The sequence below is a fragment of the Pelophylax lessonae genome (genome assembly GCF_965119305.1).
Source record: "Pelophylax lessonae genome assembly, chromosome: 9".
Classification (NCBI taxonomy): Eukaryota; Metazoa; Chordata; class Amphibia; order Anura; family Ranidae; genus Pelophylax; species Pelophylax lessonae.
In genome coordinates, this window is record NC_138776.1 from 39012774 (window position 1) to 39037383 (window position 24610).

A 24610-nucleotide genomic window follows, 5' to 3' on the forward strand; every position below is an offset into this window, starting at 1 on the left:
GATTTTAGGTGGACCACACCAAAATGTAAAAGAAAAAAATGGTGTGCCGCCCCCAAATCCATACTAGACCCCGGGGAACTCCATGCCAAAATTAAAAAAAAAAAAAAAAACGCATGGGATCCCCCCCAAAATCCATATCAAACCCTTATCCGAGCATGCAGCCTGGAAGGCCAGGATAGGGGGAGACGAGCGAGCACCTCCTGAACCATACCAGGCCACTTGCCCTCAACATGGGGAGGGTGCTTTTGGGTGCCCCCAAAGCATCTGGTCCCCATGTTGATGGGGACAAGGGCCTCTTCCCGACAACCCTGGGCTGTGGTTGTGGGGGTCTGCGTGTTGGGGCTTATCGGAATCTGGAAGCCTCCTTTAATAAGCCCCCCCCCCCCCTATGTGAATGGGTATTGGATATATCGTACCCCTACCCATTCACCAAAAAAGTGTAAAAAAAGAAAAACCACAGAACACAGTTTTTGACAAGTCCTTTATTAAAAATAAAAAAAATGGTGTCCCTCGATGTAAATCCATCGTCAATCAAGACGCCCGTCGACCCGAAAAATAGATACAAATTCAAAAACGCTTTGCCTCTTCTGTGGCGTCCTGCCGCATTCCATCCTTCAGCTTTAACAGCTGTTTTATAAGCAAGGGGCGGGGCCACTCGGTTACGTCACCTCGAGGCTCCGCCCCCTTCTGAAGTCACACATTTTTCCATGTTTTTTTATCTGTATTGCCAGGAGCCGACAATACATTACAGCCGCAAGCAAGTTAAAATGAAATTTTTTCCTTTAGAAATTTCAGTATTGCTGCAGCAGACTCCATACATCGTACAGATGCGCCGCTTTAAAGGCACATCAAGGGGACCCAATAGGCACGATATTTAAAGGAATTTTTATTTTTATTGTTTCATTTTAGGCATTATTAAAATCATTGCTCCTGTAAAAATGATTGTGTTAAAAACATTTTTTTTTCGCATTGATACATTATTATGGTAATAACTTGCTTATAAGCCTTTAACCACTTTACCTCTAGTCACATTGCTGCTACCGCAGCAATGTGGCTCGTTCCCGTCCAGCGACGTAGACCTACGTCGCTGGACTCCTCCCCCTGTAGGCGGCGCTCCCGCGCCACCGGAGGCGCGCTCCAGCACCACCGGAGGCGCGCTCCCGCTGTTTTCAGTCACAGCGGGAGTCAGGCCAGGGGAGGAGCAGCAGCGATCGCCGCCGCTCTCCCCGATCGTCGGGGAATCGAGTGAGGAGATCCGCCCGCCTGTGTAAACAGAGCGGGCGGATCTCCTAAGTGACAGGGAGTGACAGATCGGAGTGTTCAGCATAGCTGAACATCCGATCTGTCCTTGTGTCACATAGTCACCTCCCCCCACACACGTCAGTAAGCACCAGGCATACATTAACCCCTCCCTCTCCAATAAAATTAACCCCTTCGCTGCCAGTGTCATTTTTACAGTAACAGTGCATATTTATAGCACTGATTACTGCAGTAATGTCACTGGTACCCCCAAAAGTGTCAAAAATGTCAGTCAAGGGTCCGATCTGTCCGCCGCAATGTCGCAAGTCCTGCAAAAAAAAAAAAATCGCAGATCGCCACCATTACGCGTTAAAAAAAAAAAACACCAAAAATGACAGAAATCTTTCCCGTAGTTAGTAAACGCAATAACTTTTGCGCAAACCAATCAAAATACGCTTATCGTGATTTTTCTTACCAAACATAGGTAGCAGAAAACAAATTGACCAAAAATTTTAAAAAAATTAGATTTTTACATTTTTTTGGGGGGGAATTTCATATAAAAAAATGTTAAAAATATTGTTATTTTTTCAAAATAAACGCTCTTTTTTTGTTTATAGCGCAAAAAGTAAAAAGCTCACAGGTGATCAAATACCACCAAAAGAAAGCTCTGTTTATGGGAAAAAAAGGACGTAAATTTTGTTTGGGTACAGCGTCGCGCGACCGCGCAATTGTCAGTTAAAGTCAGCGCCGAATCACAAAAAGTGGCCTGGACGTAAGACAGCAAAATCCTCTGGTGGTAAAGTGGTTAAAATTAGCACTTTTGATTTTTCATGTTCAGGTCCCATAGAAAGTTTGCATGTTTGCTAGAACTGTTTCCCTGTTCAAGATGTTCTGGTGCAAACCGAACAGGGGGGTGTTCGGACCATCACTATTAAAAATATGTACTATCACTGTACTAAATAAACTGATCGGGAAGAGGTTAACATTAGGGGCGATCAAAGGGTTAACTGTGTGCCTAGCCAGTTTTTTAGTCTACTTTTTGAGGTGCTTTTACTAGGGGAAGGCATGGATCCATGCCCCTGCTTTAAGTCCTAGGTATGTGATCCGGTACAGCAGTAAAGGATAAGTTCACCTTTTTGGGCAGAATTTCACTTTTCATAATAAAGAGAAGCATTTTCTAATGTTATTACTGGCTCAGCCAATTTACTTATCTCTCATGTACCTCATTCACAGAAGCTTTGAAATTTCATATACATTTGAATTTTTTTTTTTTTTTTAGACTTCCATCACTTCCTGTTGGCCATGTAACATCCAGGAAACTTTGAATCCCAGAATGCACTGCCTTCCTGCATCACAGAAAAGGGCATGATAGAGTGTGTTCATCACTCTGGACCACACCTCCCTCATTACTATTCTACCTTCCACCCACTTTCTGTACAATCTGATTGTACAATCTCCTTTAGATCTACATCAGCTACATGGCCGGTCTGTGCAATGGCCGGTCTGATTTGATACAAATTGAGTAGAGCCAAACCAGCCACACTTCTCTTCTTGCATGCAAGCCACTTCCTATGTATATACATTAGTGGCGGCCCATCCATTAGGGGCGCAGGGGCGCCACCCCCTCTATCCCCCTATATGAAAAAAAAAAAAATCCCCCATTGGAATCCATGCATCCGGTGCCCTATATGTAGGTTAGGGGGCCGGATGAATGGATTTCAATGGGGGATTTTTTTTTTTTTTTTTTTTTTTAAGCACGTGATTAGAGCCAGAGGCTCTAATAGGCTTCACAAAAGGTTGGGCTTGGGGCACAGAGCACTGCGCCCTGAGCCCACCCAGTTGTGTAAGAAAAGCGAATGAATATTGACTATTATAACACTGATTCTCCTCCCAGCCAATCAGGAAGCGGGTCATGAGACCTGTTTCCCGATTGGCCGAAAGGAGAAGGCATCCTATTGGCCAAGAAGGAGGGAGGAGACAGCCGCCAAGAAGGAACATGGAGACTGAGGGGGAAGCCACCGCCGATGCCTGTCAGTGCCGCGGAGCAAGGTAAGCAAACTGGCAGGGGGGGGGATATGGTGGTGTGGGCTGGAGTGATACGGAGGGGTCCATCTGCCCCCCCCCCGACTGATGGAGCACCAGCCGCCACTGATATATATGTAATGTAACACTGAATGTAAGTTTAAGGAAGTCTCCTAGCCTTAGTTTGTTAAAGCCTTGCAAATTCATGTTAATGATTAACTTCTGCATAAAATCCATATTCAGAGAGATCAATATCCTATCAATCTCCCTTTTGTTCCTTTGAAGAAGGAATGCTAATACAAATCAAACTCATATTCTTCATACCTGCTTCACCCTCCTTGATGTCATTGTTAAAATCATACACATAATAAATTTAATTGCAACATATACCAAAATTAGAAGATGACAAGATCTTACTTGTCTAGCAAAGTGTCTATGAAAGACAAGAAAGGGGACATAAGAGTATTTAGATAGATAAAAATAGTCCTCAGCAAAAATAGAAAAGAACACAAAAAAAGAATCTCTCTTGTATGGCTTGCGAATGTCCATAAATTTCCAGATTACAAATTCCACATTATTTCCCTCTTTAAGTTAATTTCCTAAACTTCTACAACACCTCCAAACTTTGATTCTGTACCCACTCATGCAATTAGAAGGTTCTACACTCCATCAAAACCTGCCTCTCGGTAAGGGTAGGGACAGAACCTGACATTCACAGACAGACTGGCAGAGCAACAAAGCATCCTCTGGGCTAGATCTTCAGGCTGGTACCTCAAATCTTTCTTGTGGTGTTCACTGGAACGCTCAGGCCTTGGGTTGGCATCATGACTCTTCCTCTAGGCTTTCCCCGGAAGCTTTTTCAGTAGGAGTCCTCCTTTAACCTTCAGCAATGAAGAGTGGAGACTTGTCATACCAGGATGATGGCTTGGCAAAGCTTTTGGACTCCTAGGATCTCCTGTTTGGCTTTAGAACATCAAGGATTTCCATGCACAACATGTAGTCATTTCTTTCAAGTAGAGCATCTGGGTAGGGGCATAAATGGGGGGGGGGGGAGGCATAAATAACCATAGAATCACCTAAACTACTAGATGAAGTGTCTTAAATTTTGGAGAGGTTAAAAATAATGTTCTGTCATTTTAAGAGTTCAAACAGAAGTCCATAAGTCCATTAAGCATGCAGAGATAAAATGTTTCTTAGCAGCAGTTTCCATTGCTAGACTTATATAGATTCAATATATATTCAAATGAACATCTTTCTCAAACCCAATATTGCAGCAGGAGTGGAACCAAGGGTCCCAAAACAGAAAACCCCTCTTAACCACTTCTGGACCAGAAGGTTTTACCCCATAATGACCGGGCCATTTTTTTTCAAAATGGCACTGCGTTATTTTAACTGATAATTGCGCAGTCATGCAGTACAGCACCCAAAGAAAATTTATGTCCTTTTTTTCCCCCACAAATAGAGCTTTCTTTTAGTGGTATTTGATCACCTCTGCAATTTTTTTTTTTTTGTTCTATAAACAATTCTGCGACAATTCTAAAAAAAAAAATATATATTTTTTACTTTCTGCTATTTAACATCCCCCCCCCCCCCAAAAAAAATTAATTTTTTCATCATTTTAGGCCAATTTGTATTTTGCTACAAATTTGTGGAAAAAAATCCCGATAAGCATATTTTGATTGGTTTGCGCAAAAGTTATTGCGTCTACAAATTAGGGGAAAGATTTATTTCATTTTTATTTATTTTTTACTAGTAATTGCGACGATCAGTGATTTTTAGCGGGACTGCGACATTGCGGTGGACAGATCGGACCCCTAACTGACATTTTTGATCGTTTTGGGGGGACCAGTGACATTTCTACAGTAATTAGTGCTAAAAATATGCACTGTTACTGTAATAATGACACTGGCAGGGAATGGGTTAACCCAGGGGGCGATCAAAGGGTTAAGTGTGAGCCTACAGGGTGTTTTCTAACTTTGGGGGGATGGGTTTGTGAAATCAATACAGAGACCTGTGTTCCTAAATAGGAGGAACACAGGAGCTCTGTATTGATTCCTGAGAGAACAACAGTCTGCTGTGTTTACAACAGCAGACCGCCATTCTCTCTTCACAGGGAGCGATCGCGGGTGCCCGGCAGCAAACGCGGGCGCTGGCCCAATGGATCGGCTTCCTCGCTGGTGAGTGGGTGCGCACGCGCGCCTCTGGTGGCGCTGACCGCCGTACAGCGCTTCACGGGAACCTGCTGACCTGCAGCTGTATCTAAGGCTTGCCATTTCCTAAATGTTTTGTAGAACATTTTCATAGGTCATTAGGGATGATCGAACTTTTGAAAAGTTCGGTTCGGCCAGAACATCCGAACTACCCGAAAGTTCGGCCCGGATTTCAGAACCCCATTGAAATCAATGGGACACGAACTTCGGTAATCAAAAAACACCATTTTAAAGCCCTAAAACCCAATAAATGCCCCTAAAAAGTGCCTAGGGTTCTGGGTCATACCCCAGGGACAATTAATCACACAAAAAAAAGTTGTTAAAAATTGTTATTTTTGATAGAGAGCCAATTATTGAAAAAAATTTTTTAAAAAAAGAGATTTTTTGATTTTGACTTTGGATTTAGTATCTGGGGGGGTCTAAAAAGTGTACCTGTGAAGTTTCAGCTCTGTAGCATGTCCAGAACCAGAAAAAAAGATATTGTTTGTATTTTGTCACTTTCAGAGCACCAATATGGCTCCGCTCCCGTCAGCATTTTTTTTTTTGCTGCAGGCGTTAATAGTGCTTTTTTGAGGACATGTTTGGAGTCAGGCATGACATCTGAACATGTCTATAGGGGTATATATACATACACCCATGTCTGTATATATACACCTGCACATATATAGGTGTTAAAAGGAGCAGAACACTATACTTTTGCTAATGAAATCATTTGCACAAATATGGTTACACTCCCAACACCTATATATGTGTAAGTGTAATATACATATTAGTGTGTGTGTATATATATACCCCTATACAGAAGTTCAGATGTTTTGCCTGCCTCCAAAGAACCCAAAAAAATGCCCAAAAAAATGCCTACAAGAACAAACCTGGGCACTTTTCTTTTGGCGCTGGCATTTTATTTGGGTTCTTTGGAGGCAGGCAAAACATCTGAACTTCTGTATAGGGGTATATATATACACACACTGATATGTGATTTTGTGTCTGGGGGGTCTAAAAGGTGTACCTGTGAAGTTTCAGCTCTGTAGCATGTCCAGAACCAGAAAAAAAAGGATTGTTTGTATTAGAAAACTTTCAGCTCAGGGGGTTAGCTTCTCTCCTCGGTTTTCACACCTTGCCGGTTTAATAGAAGGCATTTTTTTGGGTTCTTTGCAGTCAGGAAAAACATCTGAACTTGTGTATAGTGGTACTGTGCACAAGTTCAGATGTTTTGCCTGCCTACAAAACCCCCCAAAAAATGCCAGCAAAAACACACCTGGGCATTTTTTTTTTTGACGCTAGCGTTTTTTTGGCATTTTTTGGGGTTCTTTTGAGGCAGGCAAAACATCTGAACTTGTGTATAGTGGTATATATACACACATAATTATATGTATATAGACACCTAGCCATATATAGGTGTGATAGTAGCAGAAATATATTACTGTAAATGATTTCATTAGCGCAAGCATATATTTCTGCTACTATCACACCTATATATGTCTAGGTGTGTATATGAATATATGGATGTGTGTATATACACCACTATACACAAGTTCAGATGTTTTGCCTGCCTCCAAAACCCCCCCAAAAATGCCAGCAAAAACACACCTGGGCATTTTTTTTTTTTTGACGCTAGCGTTTTTTTGGCATTTTTTTGGGTTCTTTTGAGCCAGGCAAAGCATCTGAACTTGTGTATAGTGGTATATATACACACATAATTATATGTATATAGACACCTAGCCATATATAGGTGTGATAGTAGCAGAAATATATTACTGTAAATTATTTCATTAGCGCAAGCATTTATTTCTGCTACTATCACACCTATATATGTCTAGGGGTATATATACAGACATATATGTGTATATATACCCCCTATACACATGTTCAGATGTCATGTCTGACATCAAACATGTCCTCAAAAAAGCACTGGCAGTGGCAGCCCCTGCAGCATAAAAAATGCTTGGCTGGCGAGAAGCCATATTCCTGTGCCGAAGCAATTCAGAGAAATGATCATTTCTCTATAGCGGTCACCCTGCTATGGAAGGGTTTTGTCACCCTGCCATAGCAGTTACTGCCAGTTAACCCTACACCACACTACGGTCCCTTTACACTTAACACTTTCCCTACAGAAACTAAATTTTTGAAGCTAACTTAAGTGTAAAGGAGCACTCTAACTACACTAGATATCCCTTTCCTGACACTAATAAATGCTAAATGACACTTTTAAAGTAAAATTAACAGAACTGCTTCCACTCTCTTCCATGTCCAGTATAACAATGCTAGGAATATGGCGGGGGCGATCTTATATACTGGGGGGTGTATTCACTAATGATTGGTCTAGGGACCCCCTAGTCACTCCAATCACATTCCTAGCATTCTCCTGCCCCCTCAATTGGCTTTTGCTAATGGTTCTGGTCCAATCACGGGCTTTTAAAGCCCATTTCCTGAAGCCTTGCATTTTGGTCGGTTCTGGTTGCCGAATTCCGAACTTTTTGGGCAAAAAGTTCTAAATTTGGCCGAACCTCGAACACCCAATGTTCGGGCCGAACCGATGGTGGACCCGAACCGTTCGATCATCCCTATTCACTAATGATTGGACTATGGACCCCCTAGTCACTCCAATCACATTCCTAGCATTCTCCTGCCCCTCAACTGACTTTTACTGATGGTTCTGGTCCAATCACAGGCTTTTAAAGCCCATTTCCTGAACCATTGCATTTTGGTCGGTTCTGGTTGCCGATATTCCGAACTTTTTGGGCAAAAAGTTCTAAATTCGGCCGAACCTCGAACAGCCAATTTTCGGGTCGAACCGATGGTCGACCCGAACCGTTTGATCATCCCTAATGTCATATGGTGAACGCATCAATGAGAAACAATGTGTTACTAGACCTACTGATTACTAACAATATAGATATGATTGTGGATGTAGAAATAAGGGGAAACTTAGGAAACAGTTACCATAGGTCAATTAGTTTCAGTATAAATCATAGAAATAGGAAACACAAGGGTTATAACGTACCTGGTGAAGACTGGAATGATGTGGAGGCCTCTCTTGCTCCTCCTGCCTGACACTCCTGAAGGTGGGAACAGAGAGTGTAAGGCAAGGAGTGGCACGAGTGCCGTAGCAGCTAGCTGGTGATGTTCACTCCGTAGGTGGGTACAGCTGGTAGTCGCAGTCCTTGGAACAGGGTGCAGTGGCAGCTTGGCACCAGAGCGTGGGAGCAGCAGCCAGCGGAAACCGGGCAGTGAGGTACCGAATCGCAGACCAGATCCGTTTAAGCAAGCCAAGGTCAGGGTAGTAAGCAACAGAGCAGGAGCATGGGCAGAAGCAAAGTCCAAAGGCAGGCCGGGTCATACACAGGTAAGTAGTAACAACAGATTAGATCTCAGAACCACGGGAACAAGCTGAAGACCATTCATCAACTGCTCACAGTACTAGAGCAGTTTAAATAGGCCACTGGGACCAAATGCTAATTGGTGAGTGCAGGGGTGCAATGTGCACGGGCGTGAGCAAAAGTCTGTACTGGCCTTCTGGTGGAGGAAATCCAGTTTACCTTACAAGGGTGATACAAGGACACTGAATTTCGAAAGAGCCAATTTCCCTAAACTGCGCTCTATGCTAGACACGTTTAAATGGGATAAAATCCTAGGAACAAAGAACACGGAGGAAAAATGAGAGTGCTTTAGGGACATACTAAATAAAGTTATTGGCCAGTGCATTCCAACAGGGAATAATTTTAAAAGAGCTAAAAAAACCCTGGGTGGCTAAACTTCAACGTAAAAATGCATATAAAAACAAAAGAAAAGGCCTTCAAAAAATACAAGGCTGAGGGGTCACTGGCAGCATTCCGAAATTACAAAGAATGCAATTAGAAATGTAAGAGTGAAATTAGGGCGGCTAAAATAGAACAAGAAAGGCACATAGCGGAAGAGAGTAAAAAAAAAAAAAATCCCAAGAAATTATTTTAGTATATAAATAGTAAGAAAGTGAAGCCAGAACACATTGGCCCCATAAAGGATGACAAAGGGAATCCAGCTACAAAGGACAGAGAGAAGGCGAAGTTGCTAAACAAATTCTTCTCCTCGGCCTTCAGAAAGGAATGGGGGGGCTACATTAACCCAGCTTGTAATGTTAAAGTTAATAACACGTCACAGGAAGCAACCTCATGGTTAACAGAAGACAGACTAAAAACTGGACTTGAAAAACGTAACGTAAATAAGTCACCAGATGGCTATCCAGATATGTAGCCAATAAAGAATTGTTGCAATTAACGTTACTGAGTAGCCAGCTTCATTGTATCAGAGGATTATTGCTACATTTCAAAAGCATTTAGGCCAGTAACATCCATTACAACAATTCTTTATTGGCTACATAGCTGGATATAGTAATAACTAACGCGCTTTGTCTGAAGCCCTACTCATAGAATAGAGTAGGGCTTTAGCTGAAATGTGTTTGTGTGGTTTTACTGTATCCTGGTATGTAGCAATTAACCACTTGGGTCCGCCAAACGTCAAATGATGGCGGATCGGTCCAGCTCTCGTTCTGGGAAGACCTCATATGACGACGCCCCAGAATGGCCTTTCTCACGCACCCGCAGGGGCACACAATGCGGCAATCATGGCCGCGCCGTGTCCCTAGGACACAGCGCGACTCCGATCTTGATAAAGAGCCAATGACTTGGCTCTTTACCCATGTGATCGGCTGTGTCCAATCACAGCTGGTCACATGTAAATGAGGAAGTGCAGTTTACCCACTCTCCTCGCCTCACACTTTTCAAATGTGTGACGAGGAGAGTGGATCAGCGGCTCCTCCTAAAAGGGGAGTCTAGGACAGGTAATCAGGGCACTGATCATCAGTGCCCTGATTAGAGTAAAGTAAAAAACAGCGCCCATCAGTGCCCACAGTGCCCACAATCAGTGCCCATAATGCTGCCAGTCAGAGCCTATCAGTTCCTGCTCATCTGTGCTGCCCCTCAGTGCCGCCGGTCAGTGCCCATCAGTACCGCCGGTCAGTGCCACCCATCAGTGCCCATCCATGAAACCCATCAGTACCCATCAGTGTCACCCATCAGTGCTGCCTCTCAGTGCCCATCAGTACCACATCTCAGTGCCCATCAGTGCCGCCTTTCAGTGCCCAACAGTGCCACCTATCAGTGCTCATTAGTGCCTTTTCATCAGAGCCACTTTATCAGTGCCCATAAGTGACACCTCATCAGTGCCCATCAGTGCCGCCTCATCGGCGCACATCAGTGAAGGAGACAAATTACTTATTTTCAAAATTTACTGACAGAAAATAAGAAAAACTTTTTTTTTTCAAAATTTTCTGTCTTTTTTATTTTTTTTTAGTAAGAAATAAAAAACCCCAGCAGTGATTAAATACCACCAAAAGAAAGCTCTATTTGTGTGAAAGAAATTATAAAAATGTCATAGGGGTACAGTGTAGCATGACCCCGCAATTGTCATTCAAAGTGTGAGAGCACTGAAAGCTGAAAATTGGCCCGGGGAAGGAAGGGGGTGAACGGGCACTGTATTGAAGTGGTTAAAGAATTATTGCAATGTTACCAAGCAGCCAGCTTCACTGTATCAGAGAAAAAATCTTTGTAGTCTAATTATACCTATCCCTGATCTTTCAGGAAGGACTTACACTATGTAAGTCCTTCCTGAAAGATCAGGGATAGGTATAATTAGACTACAAAGATTTTATGCATTTGGGAACTAAAGTTGTAATAAATCCTGAACGTTTTTTATTTTAACACAGTAAGCATAATAAAATATTCGTTCCCCAGTAAACTATTTGTTAACATTCATACCAAATCGATTTACAACTTTCAATGCTGCATCTCAGTGTTGCTTCCCTGAACTTCCAGTCTTTATAGGAAAGGGTTTCATTTCAAAGCAGATATAAAAGATACACATCAATGCAGCTTTGTAATAATAAAAGTGTGACAGACTGCCTGGCATCCCGCCTGGGTGGCTCCATCAAGATATAGCTTCCCGTTCCCCGTACGGGCCACCAAAAAAAAAAAAAAAAAAAAAAAAAAAAAGATATAGCTTCCTCCGCTCTGGAACCAGGAACCAGGTATTATAGCTGAGAATTGCACCCACGAACTAGACAACACTAGCTTAGGTGCAAAGGAACTAACTTTATTGTAAATTCACAGATAATATATACCACACAAAATCAGGTAAGAGCTTGATCACATTATCCTAAACAATCCTAAACAATGCAAACGGTAAACAGTAATGTCTAATGAACAGCCAACATAAACATAAACAGGATGGAGGTGGATTTGCCTGCTGGCTGTCCCGCGCCCCCCAAAATGATCATGCACCAGCCGCCACTGGGTAAAGTACAAAAGGCATCCTGATAGGAGGAGAGAAGAGAGTGACAAATAGAAGAGCTAATCAATCTGCTGCTTCTCCTTTCACTGGACGTGTAAGTAAGTGTGACACTGCAGCAGAGAATGATCAGCTCCCCTCCGTTGCTGACTTGATGGACCCACAGCAGGGAATAATAAAGTCCTCTCCCTTGCTAGACAAGGCTGTGCTGGGCTGTGCTGTGCTTCAAAGCTTTTGTAAATCTCAGGATCGAATGGAACTGCAGCAGAGAATGATCGAGTTCTCTCACTTTGTAGATAGGGCTGTTCTGTGTGGCGGAGCTGTGTAAATCTCAGGACTGTGTGGAACTGCAGCTGAGAACAATTAAGTCCTCTCCCTTGCTAGACAGGCTGTACTGTGTTGCAAAGCTGTTGTAAATCTCAGGACTGGATGGAACTGCAGCAGAGAGCTATCAGCTCACCTTCTTTGCCAGACAAAGCTTTGCTGTATGGCAGAGCTGGATGGAAGTGCAGAAAAGAATGATCAGGTCCTCTCGATAGCTAGACAGTGCTGTGTGGCAGAGCTGTGTAAATCTCAGGAATGGATGGAACTGCCCCAGAGAACATTAACCACTTAAGCCCCAGAGGATTTGGCTGCTCAAAGACCAGGGCCTATTTTGCTATTCGGCACTGCGTGACTTTAATGGACAATTGCGCGGTCGTGCGACACTGTACCCAAATTAAATTGATGTCCTTTTTTTCCCACAAACAGAGATTTCTTTTGGTGGTATTTGATCACCTGTGTGATTTTTACTTTTTGCGCTATAAACAAAAAAAGAGCGACAATTTTGAAAAAGTAACAATATTTTTCACATTTTTTTAATATGAAATCCCCCCCCCCCCCAAAAAAAAAAAATGTAAAAATCAAAATTTTTTAACATTTTAGGCCAATTTGTTTTCTGCTACATATGTTTGGTAAAAAAAATCACAATAAGCGCAATTTGATTGGTTTGCGCAAAAGTTATTGCGTTTACTAACTACGGGAAAGATTTCTGTCATTTTTATTGTTTTTTTTTTTTATAACTAGTAATGGCGGCGATCTGCGATTTTTGCGATCAAACCCCTGACTGACATTTTTTACACTTTTGGGGGGACCCTTGACATTACTACAGTAATCAGTGCTATACATATGCACTGTTACTGTAAAAATGACACTGGCAGGGAAGGGGTTAACTTTTCTAGTGATCAAGGGGTTAAGTGTGTCACTAGGGGCGTGATTCTAACTGTAAAGGGGCGTGGCTTTTGATGTAACCACAGAGACATACGGTCCTACATAGCAGGATCATATGATCTCTGCAGTTACACCAGGGAGAATGACAGGCGGCTTTGTTTACATCAGCCATCTGTCCTTCTCCCTCTCCAGCGGACGATCACGAGTGACCCGCGGACATCGGAGCCACCTGTCACTCGCGCGGGGATGGCAGTGAACGAGCGGGGGCTACCTCCAGTGGCGCGCGCTCGCCCCCTATTGGCTCGCGGGCGAGTGACGTACCGGTATGTCACTTTGCCCAGGGGGGGCTGACCAAGGGGTTGGCAAGTGGTTAAGGGCCCCCTCTCTTGCAAGACATGGCCGTGCTGTGTGACAGAGCTGAGTAATTCTCAGGACTGGTTGGCACTGCAGCAAACAATGATCAGGTTTCCTCATTTTGCTAGACATATCTTTGCTTTGTAGCAAAGCTGTGTAAATCTGAGGACTGGACGGAACTTCAGCAGAGAACGATCATGTCCTCTCGGTAGCTAGACAGCGCCTAGCTGTGTGGCAGAGTTGTGTAAATATCAGGACTGAATGAAACTGCCCCAGAGAACAGTCAGGTCCTCTCCCTTGCAAGACAGGGCTGTGCTGTGTGACAGAACTGTATAAATCTCAGGACTGGATGGAACTGCAGCAAAGAACAATAAGGTTTCCTCCTTTGCTAGACATATCATATCTGCTTTGTAGCAGAGCTGTGTAATCTGTAAAGCTGAGGACTGGATGGAACTGCAGCAGAGAACGATCAGTTCCTCTCCCTTGCTAGACTCTGTGGTGGAGCTATCTCAGGACTAGATTCAACTGCAGCAAACTGTGATCAGATCATCTCCTTTACTAGACAAAGCTTTGCTGTGTGGCAGAGCCAGAGTTGTATAAAGTACTCGAAACCCATACTTGAGTAAAAGTACAAGTGTTCGATCAAAAAGTGACTTGAGTAGAAATGGAAGTGCTCGATCAAAAAGTGACTCTAGTAGAAGTACTAAAGTATTCAACATTTTTTGTACTTAAGTATTGCAAGTAGTTTTTTTAAAAATTTTGCTACTCAAGTACTAAAAGTAAAAGTACAAGTACTGTGTTATGTAGTTATTAAAGAAAGAAGTCAAAAGTTTGAACATCAGATTGTTTTTTATTATTTCAAATGCAGCTTTTATTTATACATACAGTAGCATTTATTTTCGTATGCGCTGATAATACACATGTTTTGAACTTCATGAAACCTGCCATCTACTGTTCTGGCAGTGGTAATTTTTATAATTGTAACGAGTAACTATGCAGCACAAAAAAAAAAAATATCGGAGTAGAAGTATTGAAATCATCGAAAAAATGTAGTGAAGTAAAAGTGGAAGTAGGAGAAAAAAAATTCTACTCTAGGAAAGTACAGATACCACCTTTCCGTACTTAAGTACAGTAGTGAAGTAGTTCTACTTAGTTACTATACATCTCTGGGCAGAGCTGGTGCAAATCTCAGGACTGGATGGAACCACAGCAGAGAACAATAAAGACCTCTCCCCTGCTACACAGGCTGTGAGTGGCGGAGCTGTGCGAATCTCAGAGCTGGATGGAACTGCAGCAGAGAACGATCAGGTTTCCTACTTTGCAAGACATCCAGTCCTAAGTAATCTTAGGACTGGATGGAACTGCAGTAAAGAAAAATAAAGACCTCTCCCCTGCTAGACAGGCTGTGAGTGGCGGAGCTGTGCAAATCTCAGAGCTGGATGGACAGAAATTCAAAATCCTATGGCAGCTTACATAAATGCATTTCATCAACGCATTTAACTGTTTTCCTGGAGTTTAGCTTTCAGCTATATTACGCGCTCAGCCTATGGAAGAGACTAGTTATTGCCTCGCCATTAAACGCGCTATCAGGGATGGCAATCAGATGACCTCGGGAGTTATGGGATGCACCAGGACCTGTCAGCTTCAGTCAATACTATGCACATGAGATATATTCATTAGGCATTCACTGTAATGAGCGAAGCCCCCGGCCAGCGGTGACATACTGCGGTGACAGGAGGCAGACCGCGGCGCGCCGGGTCTGCGTCTGCACAAAGTCGCTCTGCACTGCAGTATCTCAATCTAACGAGCTGCAATAGCCTCATAAACACAGAAGCCTCTCCGTTAATGCTACAGCAGACATCGTAACCTTTCGGATCAGCAAATTATTCTTGCGGTGCAGCTATCTGCTCAGCTACCGGCTCACCGGGGCTGATTACAACAATTGAGTCATTCCCTAATCAGACCCTGCTTTGTAATTATCCATCATTCATTGTGTGGGGACTGCGTGGGTCCCTGACTTCCCACTGAACCTGGAAGGTAGACAGTTCATTACAAAGTGTCAGCGCTGGCGGTGGCAACAGTTATTAGGATGATTTCCTATAACAGTTTGGAATTTTGATAATAGCCAGTTCAGCAAGTAAAGTTCCCCGCGTTCAGAGGAATGTCTCACATTTATTTTTCTCTTAGAAGAGAAGAAAAGGAAGATAACTCGAGGCATTTGTCCTCACAGGGAACGGGCATACAGCATGGTGCAACACAGGGCTCTAAAGGGTCAGTCCACCCAAAACGTGAAATCTTAGTGTTTGGTACATGCTGGAGAAACGAAGGCCAAAAAGTGGTCCCACCACCTCCTCTCTGACACTGTCTCCTGCAGCAACTCTCTCCTGACACTAGATGGCACCCTGTGCCATTTAACCTGAAAGATTGTGGAGTGCAGGTCATCCCAGACCCAACCCCTGAGGAGGCATCTCCAAAGAACCCTGCGCTCACATACAGTGACACTGAGAGTGGCACTAGTGTCATCATGTCAGATCCTAAGAGGAAAATAATAGTGTGTGCCTGAAAGAAGGTAAGTATTACAAAAAAATAAATAAATCAGGAGGACCTTTGAGGAAGGAGAAAGTACCAGGAGGGAATATCCCAGGGTTGGACTTTAAACCTAATAGTCTTTTGTATTTCTCAACTGAGTTCCTGGGTCTGTACACCTGCTGTGCCCATTATGAGGGGTTCCTACCTTCTCTGAGCTGAGTTCCCAGGTCTGTACACACACTGTGCCCATTATAAGGCATTCCCACCATCTCTACACTTTGTACACCTGCTGTTCCCATTATGAGGTGTTCCTATCATCCTGGTGCTGAGATCTTGGGTCTGCACACCTGATTTCTCCACTCTGAGGGGTTGCCACCATCCCTGCACTGAGTTCCTGAGTCTGTACACCTGCTGTGCCCATTATGAGGGGTTCCCATCATCCTGGTGTTGAGATCTTGGGTCTGCATCTGTTGCTCCCACTCTGAGGGATTCCCACCATCCCTGTGCTAAGTTCCTGGGTCTGTACACCTGCTGTGCCCATTATGAGGGGTCCCGCCATCCCTGTGCTGGGTTCCTGGGTCTGTACACCTGCTGTGCCCATTATGAGGGGTTCCGCCATCCCTGTGCTAAGTTCCTGGGTCTGTACACCTGCTGTGCCCATTATGAGGGGTTCCGCCATCCCTGTGCTAAGTTCCTGGGTCTGTACACCTGCTGTGCCCATTATGAGGGGTCCCGCCATCCCTGTGCTGGGTTCCTGGGTCTGTACACCTGCTGTGCATATTATGAGGGGTTCCCTTCCCACCAACCCTGTACTGAGTTACCGGGTCTGCACACCTGCTGTGCCTATTATGAGGGATTCCCACCATTCCTACACTGAGTTTCCAGATCTGCACACAAGCTGTGCCTAATATGAGGGGTTCCCACCAACCTTGTACTGAGCTCCCGGGTCTGCACACCTGATGTGCCCATTAGGAGGGATTCCCACAACAATACACTGATTTCCCGGGTCTGTACACCTGCTGTATCCATTATGAGGGGTTTCCATCATCCCTGTGCTGAGTTCACTGGTCTTCCCACCTGCTGTGCCCATTATGAGGGGTTCCCACCATTCCTGTGCTGAATTCCTGGGTCTGTACACCTGTTGTGCCCATTATGAGGGAATTCTGGTCCATAAACATGATTGATGTCCTCATTGACCAGAGTATCCCATTTCCTAGGCTGCAGGGGATTCCTAAAAAAGCATTCAAGCATATGCAGGTTCCTGCATTTTTCTTCTTATTGGTTTTGGATAGAATGCAGAAATGTTAGCATTTTGGTTAACTTTTTATTGCTGGATGTGTCCCCGCTGGAGATATTTACCCTCACTGTTGGTCCAGGGGCTAACAGCTACTCTATCCAAAGACAGAAAAAAGTTTTTTTAGCTTTGCATACACCGTAAAGCTAACTTCCCTTCAGTCTTGCACATTTTTACTGGCTCCTCCCCTGTACTGAAATTGCATACTCTTGATTTCACTTCACATTGTGAGTTGTTCACAATGTGCATTAGAAGCTGCAGAAATTCTGAGCCAGCGTTATTTCCTGTCTGACTAGCATGAACTGGCCCTTTCTTCCCAAGCCCGACTGTCCCTGGCCCACCCCTTTCATTCATTGCATTTCAGTTCTTTTAGGAATGGAAGTTCAGCATCACATGTGGGCATTACCTAGGGTGGTCTGCATGCAAATCCAGGCTGCTTAGGAACACCCACTCGTCCAGCCTGACATCCACCCACCATGACATCATTGGGTTTATTTGCATGCATTAGCTCCGATAGTGGTGTGCCGAGAGTGCCACAGTGACCGATGGCTCAGGAAAAGCTCCCGATAGAAGTTTTCCAATCATGTGACCGCCTTGACAGCCAATTACGGCGGTCATATGATCACAAGTCCCACCCCGCCTCCAGGAAGGCCAAACCCCTTAAAGGGGGCCGACGCAAAGTAATTAATACAATATATTATAATATAATATAATATAATACAGTTAAAAAGAATACAATATAAATATATATAAAACAATACAATATAGCATAATACAATACAATAAATTATAATAATAGAAAAATATTGGAGTTGGGCTTTTAGCCTCAGAACCAGCCTTTGTAGTGATTATTATCAATGCAAGCTAATAAATGGCTGCTATGGAAAAAATCACAATTTCTTTTTTTTTCATTTGCCCCAGTGTTTGTAAAAGGGCCTCGCAGTGTCTTTTTTTTCTGCTCCAGCACAATACGCTCCGCATCATTGGCTTCCTATATTATGCTTAAATAGAATACTGCAGTATCTGTGATGAAGCATCTTTATAATTTTAAAAGGAAATCATTGCTATTTCATTGGCTGAGGGCAATGAAGCATTTTACTGCTATTGTCCGTTCGAGGCCAATTAATTGTGCTGTAGCCGCTCGTGACTTATTAAAATCTTAACTGCAACTAGACATTTCATGGTTATTAGCGCCAAATGACTAGTTTACTGGGATTCTGCTGGAAGTTGCGGTAAGGCCATCCAGTTAAATATGTGCTGGGGTTGCAGTCTGCCTGCAGTAACAAAGAACTGAATTGACATTCCACTTATTCGAGTAAAATTATATTCTGCTTACTTATTCGGAAATTAAAGCATGTATTTTGAACTGGTGTTTTAACTGATGGGTAAAAGGAACGCTGATGGTTATGGTTGCGTCAGTTATTTGCTAAAGCAGATTCTACTCTTGCAACTGTTTCGACAAAAGGGTGGGGTTTAGCTGAAAAGGGGCAGGGCTGCATGGTAGGCGGAGTGGCTAGGATCCTAAAAGATGCTCAGGCACACCTGAGCACTTAAGCCCCGTACATACGAGTAGAAATTTGGCCGGGAAATTTCGTCCGACGACCGATCTGCCGATTTTCGGCTTGTTAGTATGGTGCTTCCAACAACCGACTCCGACTTTTCGGACGAAAAAATTCTGGTGTGCAGGCTATATAATTTTTGTCCTCCGTCAAAACACGTCCGATTTTCATCTCATTAGTACAGATTTCGATGGGGAAAAATCTTATGAGCAAGACTAGTCATGCTCAGAGATGAAAGAACACATAGAAAGCAATCCAACACATGACATCACTTCTGAAGTAGAATTCTGTCGTACGGGAAAATTAGTGTGCAGTCTAGAGCACATTCCAACCAACAGACACCACTCTGGACAAAAGATGGACGACCGGTCTGCGGAAATACGTTGCGTGTGTACGAGGCTTTAGGCTGAACTGTTGGCGCTCACTCTCTTTGCTTCCTTCCTCCCTTTGGTCCTTTTTTCTTTCCTGCTGCCTTTTCTGCCATTTGCCGGCAGTGCTCTCTGGTCAATCTTATCTGCTATCTACTAAACCATAAAATAATTGTCTTTGGATGAGATCTGAGTTCAAGATTAGTAATTTTCTTGGAAAGTTTTCATTGGTCCCAAACAGCCATCAATGTAATTTTATATATGGGATACCATGGCTAAAAATGGTAAAAAGTCAAAGTCACAACTGCCTAAAATAAATACATAACAAAATAAAAGTAAATGAGCTGCACCATGTTCCAAAAGTTTTACATACACAACACTGGGGGTGTACTGGCGCAAAGAGAAATTAGAGGGATACCATCAATTTCTATCATATAGGACAGATTGTGGAAAATCCATACTAGGGTGGCACATATATAGTCCAAAAGTCCATAAAAAAAACAAGTCTTTAAACACTTGAAGGCTGCCCTGTCCCAAGTAAGAAGAGGAACTTGCAGTGAACTATAAAAGAAAGGCAGGCGCCACTCTAAGTGTAATAGGACTCAAATTTTATTGGAGAAATCAGCACACTATATACTCACAAACGATTAAAAAGAAACAGCAGTGGACAATGGGCGTAGAGTTCGTCCGGAGGATCGATAGATCCGGGTGCCTGTGGAAGAGGATCCGACCGATCCACTGTGTAGTCCGCTCGAGCCGATGGGAAACGACTTAACCCAGGTCTGAGGAAGGAGCGCATGCTCCGACAACGCGTCGCCTGCCTACGTCATCACGCTCCACTTCCAAGCCGGAAGCCGGAAGTACGCCGCCGGAAGCCCCGACAGTGTCCCCTGGGTTTGGGTTAAGCCGTTTCCCATCGGCTCGAGCGGACTACACAGTGGATCGGTCGGATCCTCTTCCACAGGCACCCGGATCTATCGATCCTCCGGACGAACTCTACGGCCATTATCCATTGCTGTTTCTTTTTACTTGTTTGTGAGTATATAGTGTGCTGATTTCTCCAATAAAATTTGAGTCCTATTACACTTAGAGTGGCGCCTGCCTTTCTTTTACAAAAGTTTTACATAGAATGGATATACAAAATAAGAGACAAATCATCAGTACAGCAAAAATTGAAAGCGGTTTGCCTACAGCAGGGTTTCTCAACTAGGGTTTCTTCAAAGGTGGCTAGAGGTGCCTTGAGTAATGAGCAATTTCTGTCTCTCAGATAAATTCCCACTAACACCATTGATCTTTTAAGGCTATCTGTAAGGGGGTCATTCTTCTCAATGACCATAAGTGTAAGGTAAGTATGTATCACGTGTTGTAGATAAAGTCATTTTAGAAGGGGTTTCTTGAGACCAGGAAGTTATTTTGAAGGGTTCCTCTGTGCCGAAAAGGTGGAGAAATTCTGGTCTACGGGATCTTACTTGTACGATAGCAATTCAAAAAAAAAATCCCGGGACACTAAGTAGAAGACCAGGGGCATGTGCTCTTGGTTGCAGGGTCTAGCACTGCCCCTGCAAATTTCTGTAATAATGCAAAGCAAGATTTAATGCCATAAATGGTATATATCTCCATGTCAACAGCCCGTGGCGGTCACTGGACCATCTCGAATGACATCTCTGGTTTTGAGAGATATCCAAATCAAAGATTTTTAAAAAAAAATCAAGGCACTGGACTTGAAGCTTGGAGCTTGGTTTTGTTCAGATGCATGGAGAGCTACCCACCTGCATCTGAAGAAAGCCAAGCTTCAAGTCCAGTGCCTCGTTTCTTTTTTTTTCTAGGCTGTTGACATGGAGTTCTTCTCGAATAGATCTCGGCTGCTCAGAGAACACAGAGTAGAGGGTTTGTCCCACAAGAGTCGGGCATACCCAGCTTGAGAAGTTTGCATGAACAGAAGGAACCAAGCACCACATGATAAATTCAAATGTCCATATATCCTTTATTCGTAACAGTAAAATCACAACCAGTAGAAAGAAAGTGGCCAAAGCATTTCAGGGACCAGAAAATGCACTTCATCAGGGCTTAGACTTGCTTGTTACTGTTTCAGTATGGATGTGTTGTAGGAGGGAGCTAATGAATGGGCACAACTGCGCAGTAACATGGGGGAACCATGCTATATGTGCCTCATTACAATAATAATATTCCTTGTGAGTTATTACCTGTGAGTGACCAATGTTAAATTATATAGCTAGGCCCCACAACAGAAGGACCATGTCTCTTCTTCAGCCAGTGACAAGGGTTTACTCCTACCTATTCCTGCACCAGACTACAGAACATTTAGAGATTAACTGTGTAGAACACTCAATACTCTTCAAAAATAATTTAGCACAGCAAACTTGTCTTGCTCCAGCTCCTAGGTTTGGAAGAGGAACACCACATACATGCGTACACATATTTAACATATTTAACAAGGCCTTGTCCTGAAGAAATTTCCATACAGCAGCGGTCTTAGGATTGGGATGGAACCCTCCGTTGACTGGAATTTTAACTGCAACCCTCTGTTAATGGCCATCACCATCCCATCTCTTCCTTTTGTACAAAACAAGAGAAGAGGGTAGCTTCTGCTATCCATTTTCCAGTGGTTGGTTAGCTGCTCAAGTTTACGGGACTTTGGCCTTTGGTAAGCTTCCAATGGACAGAGCCATGGTTTAGAGATACTCCTCTTTCTTTTGTACAATGATGTTACAAAATCACCTGAAACGCTCTTTTCAAACACACTTCATTCCTCTCATTCTACACACGTTGCCATTTACAGAATGCAGTTTGCGATATTGGTACAAGGATATTACATTATTCCGCATTTTAGATGTCCTTCACACAGTTATTTCCATTACAACAGACATTAAATCACTCCACTTCTCTATGGCTTAATATATCATTCCCTCGCAAGGTAGTTTTGCCTACAACAATGGTGCCGATGTACAATGATGAGGCTGTACAATGATACAGGTGTACAATGGTGTGGGTACCAACAAAGAACTGACTGTTTAAACTTGTTTAACTTCAGATGCACCTGCCAAAAGTTGTATCTTTCAAAAAGGGAAAATAAGCAGTCATGCAGAGCTCAATGTTTTTTTTTTTTTTGGCATTGCCAGATTAGACCTATAAGAGGCTACTGCACAGCCATGGCCAGTGCTTAGAAGCTAGGAGGGGAGGGATAGTTTAGCTCACTGGGCGGTGGAGCAGAAGCAAAAAGGATAAATGCAATTGTCATGAAAAAAAATGATAAAAAAAACCTGCTACCTGTAAAAGAAGCTTGTACAGTGCCTTGCAAAAGTTTTCAGCTCCCTTGAACTTTGCGACCTTTTGCCACATTTCAGGCTTCAAACATAGATATAAAACTGTAATTTTTTTTGAAGAATCAACAACAAGTGGGACACAATCATGAAGTGGAACGAAATGTATTGGATATTTCAAACTTTTTTAACAAATAAAAAACTGAAAAATTGGGCGTGCAAAATTATTCAGCCCCCTTAAGTTAATACTTTGTAGCGCCACCTTTTGCTGCGATTACAGCTGTAAGTCACTTGGGGTATGTCTCTATCAGTTTTGCACACCGAGAGACTGACATTTGTGCCCATTCCTCCTTGCAAAACAGCTCAAGCTCAGTGAGATTGGATGGAGAGCGTTTGTGAACAGCAGTTTTCAGTTCTTTCCACAGATTCTGGATTGGATTCAGGTCTGGACTTTGACTTGGCCATTCTAACACCTGGATATGTTTATTTGTGAACCATTCCATTGTAGATTTTGCTTTATGTTTTGGATCATTGTCTTGTTGGAAGACAAATCTCCGTCCCAGCCTCATGTCTTTTGCAGACCATCAGGTTTTCTTCCAGAATGGTCCTGTATTTGGCTCCATCCATCTTCCCATCAATTTTAACCATCTTCCCCCTGCTGAAGAAAGCAGGCCCAAACCATGATGCTGCCACCACCATGTTTGACAGTGGGGATGGTGTGTTCAGGGTGATGAGCTGTGCTGCTTTTATGCCAAACATAACGTTTTGCATTGTTGCCAAAAAGTAAAATTTTGGTTTCATCTGACCAGAGCACCTTCTTCCACATGTTTGGTGTCTCCCAGGTGGCTTGCGGCAAACTTTAAACAACACTTTTTATGGATATCTTTAAGAAATGGCTTTCTTCTTGCCACTCTTCCATAAAGGCCAGATTTGTGCAGTATACGACTGATTGTTGTCCTATGGACAGAGTCTCCCACCTCAGCTGTAGATCTCTTCAGTTCATCCAGAGTGATCATGGGCCTCTTGGCTGCATCTCTGATCAGTCTTCTCCTTGTATGAGCTGAAAGTTTAGAGGGACAGCCAGGTCTTTGTAGATTTGCAGTGGATTGATACTCCTTCCATTTCAATATTATCTTCTTGCACAGTGCTCCTTGGGATGTTTAAAGCTTGGGAAATCTTTTTGTATCCAAATCCGGCTTTAAACTTCTCCACAACAGTATCTCGGACCTGCCTGATGTGTTCCTTGTTCTTCATGATGCTCTCTGCGCTTTAAACGGACCTCTGAGACTATCACAGTGCAGGTGCATTTATACGGAGACTTGATTACACACAGGTGGATTCTATTTATCATCATTAGTCATTTAGGTCAACATTGGATCATTCAGAGATCCTCACTGAACTTCTGGAGAGAGTTTGCTGCACTGAAAGTAAAGGGGCTGAATAATTTTGCACGCCCAATTTTTCAGTTTTTTATTTGTTAACAAAGTTTGAAATATCCAATAAATGTAGTTCCACTTCATGATTGTGTCCCACTTGTTGTTGATTCTTCACAAATTATTACAGTTTTATATCTTTATGTTTGAAGCCTAAAATGTGGCAAAAGGTCGCAAAGTTCAAGGGGGCCGAATACTTTCGCAAGGCACTGTAAATACTCACCTTTCAAGGTGCCACAATGACTAACAATAGACTTGAAGTCTGCTGGAAAAAAAAAAATACTTCCGAAAATGTCAGTCCCCTGGTCCTCTGCAGGACCCACTGGTTCCTCCTTCTGACCTCACACAACGATTTTCTCATGCAGTGATGTCAGAAGGAACCAGTGAGACCTTCTGAGAACCAAGACAATTTTACCAGTGGGCAACACGAAAGTATTTATTGCCTTCTTCCACTGATAACAGCTCTTTTAGCAAAACATTTCTCACTACAGAGTCACTTTAATTCATTAGTTGAGGAGCTAGTGTGAAAAAAAGCAAACGTCAATTTTCAGTTTCAAAATTGTCCTTCAAAAAGAAGGCAAAACAAGACCTAAAGAAGACAGCTCTGATTTATCTTACTAGCAGGAAACAGTTTTCTGTTCACCGTCAATAGCTGTTGTATTAATTCCTGGGATCAATCATTCTACTGATGAATCCAGCTAGTTAGAATCAGAGAAACCACTTTTTCTGTTAAGAAAATAAGAAAAATTCAATGCACATTTACATTTAGTTATATTGTGAACCAAAAG

The 24610-nt window shown here is 43.1% G+C and overlaps 1 protein-coding gene across 2 annotated transcripts in view; it reads left to right on the top strand.

The window, feature by feature from the left end:
- The window catches only part of SORCS3 (sortilin related VPS10 domain containing receptor 3), a 1013788-nt gene that overhangs the window by 639815 nt on the left and 349363 nt on the right, over positions 1-24610 (top strand). The gene's annotated exons all lie outside the window — the stretch shown is intronic.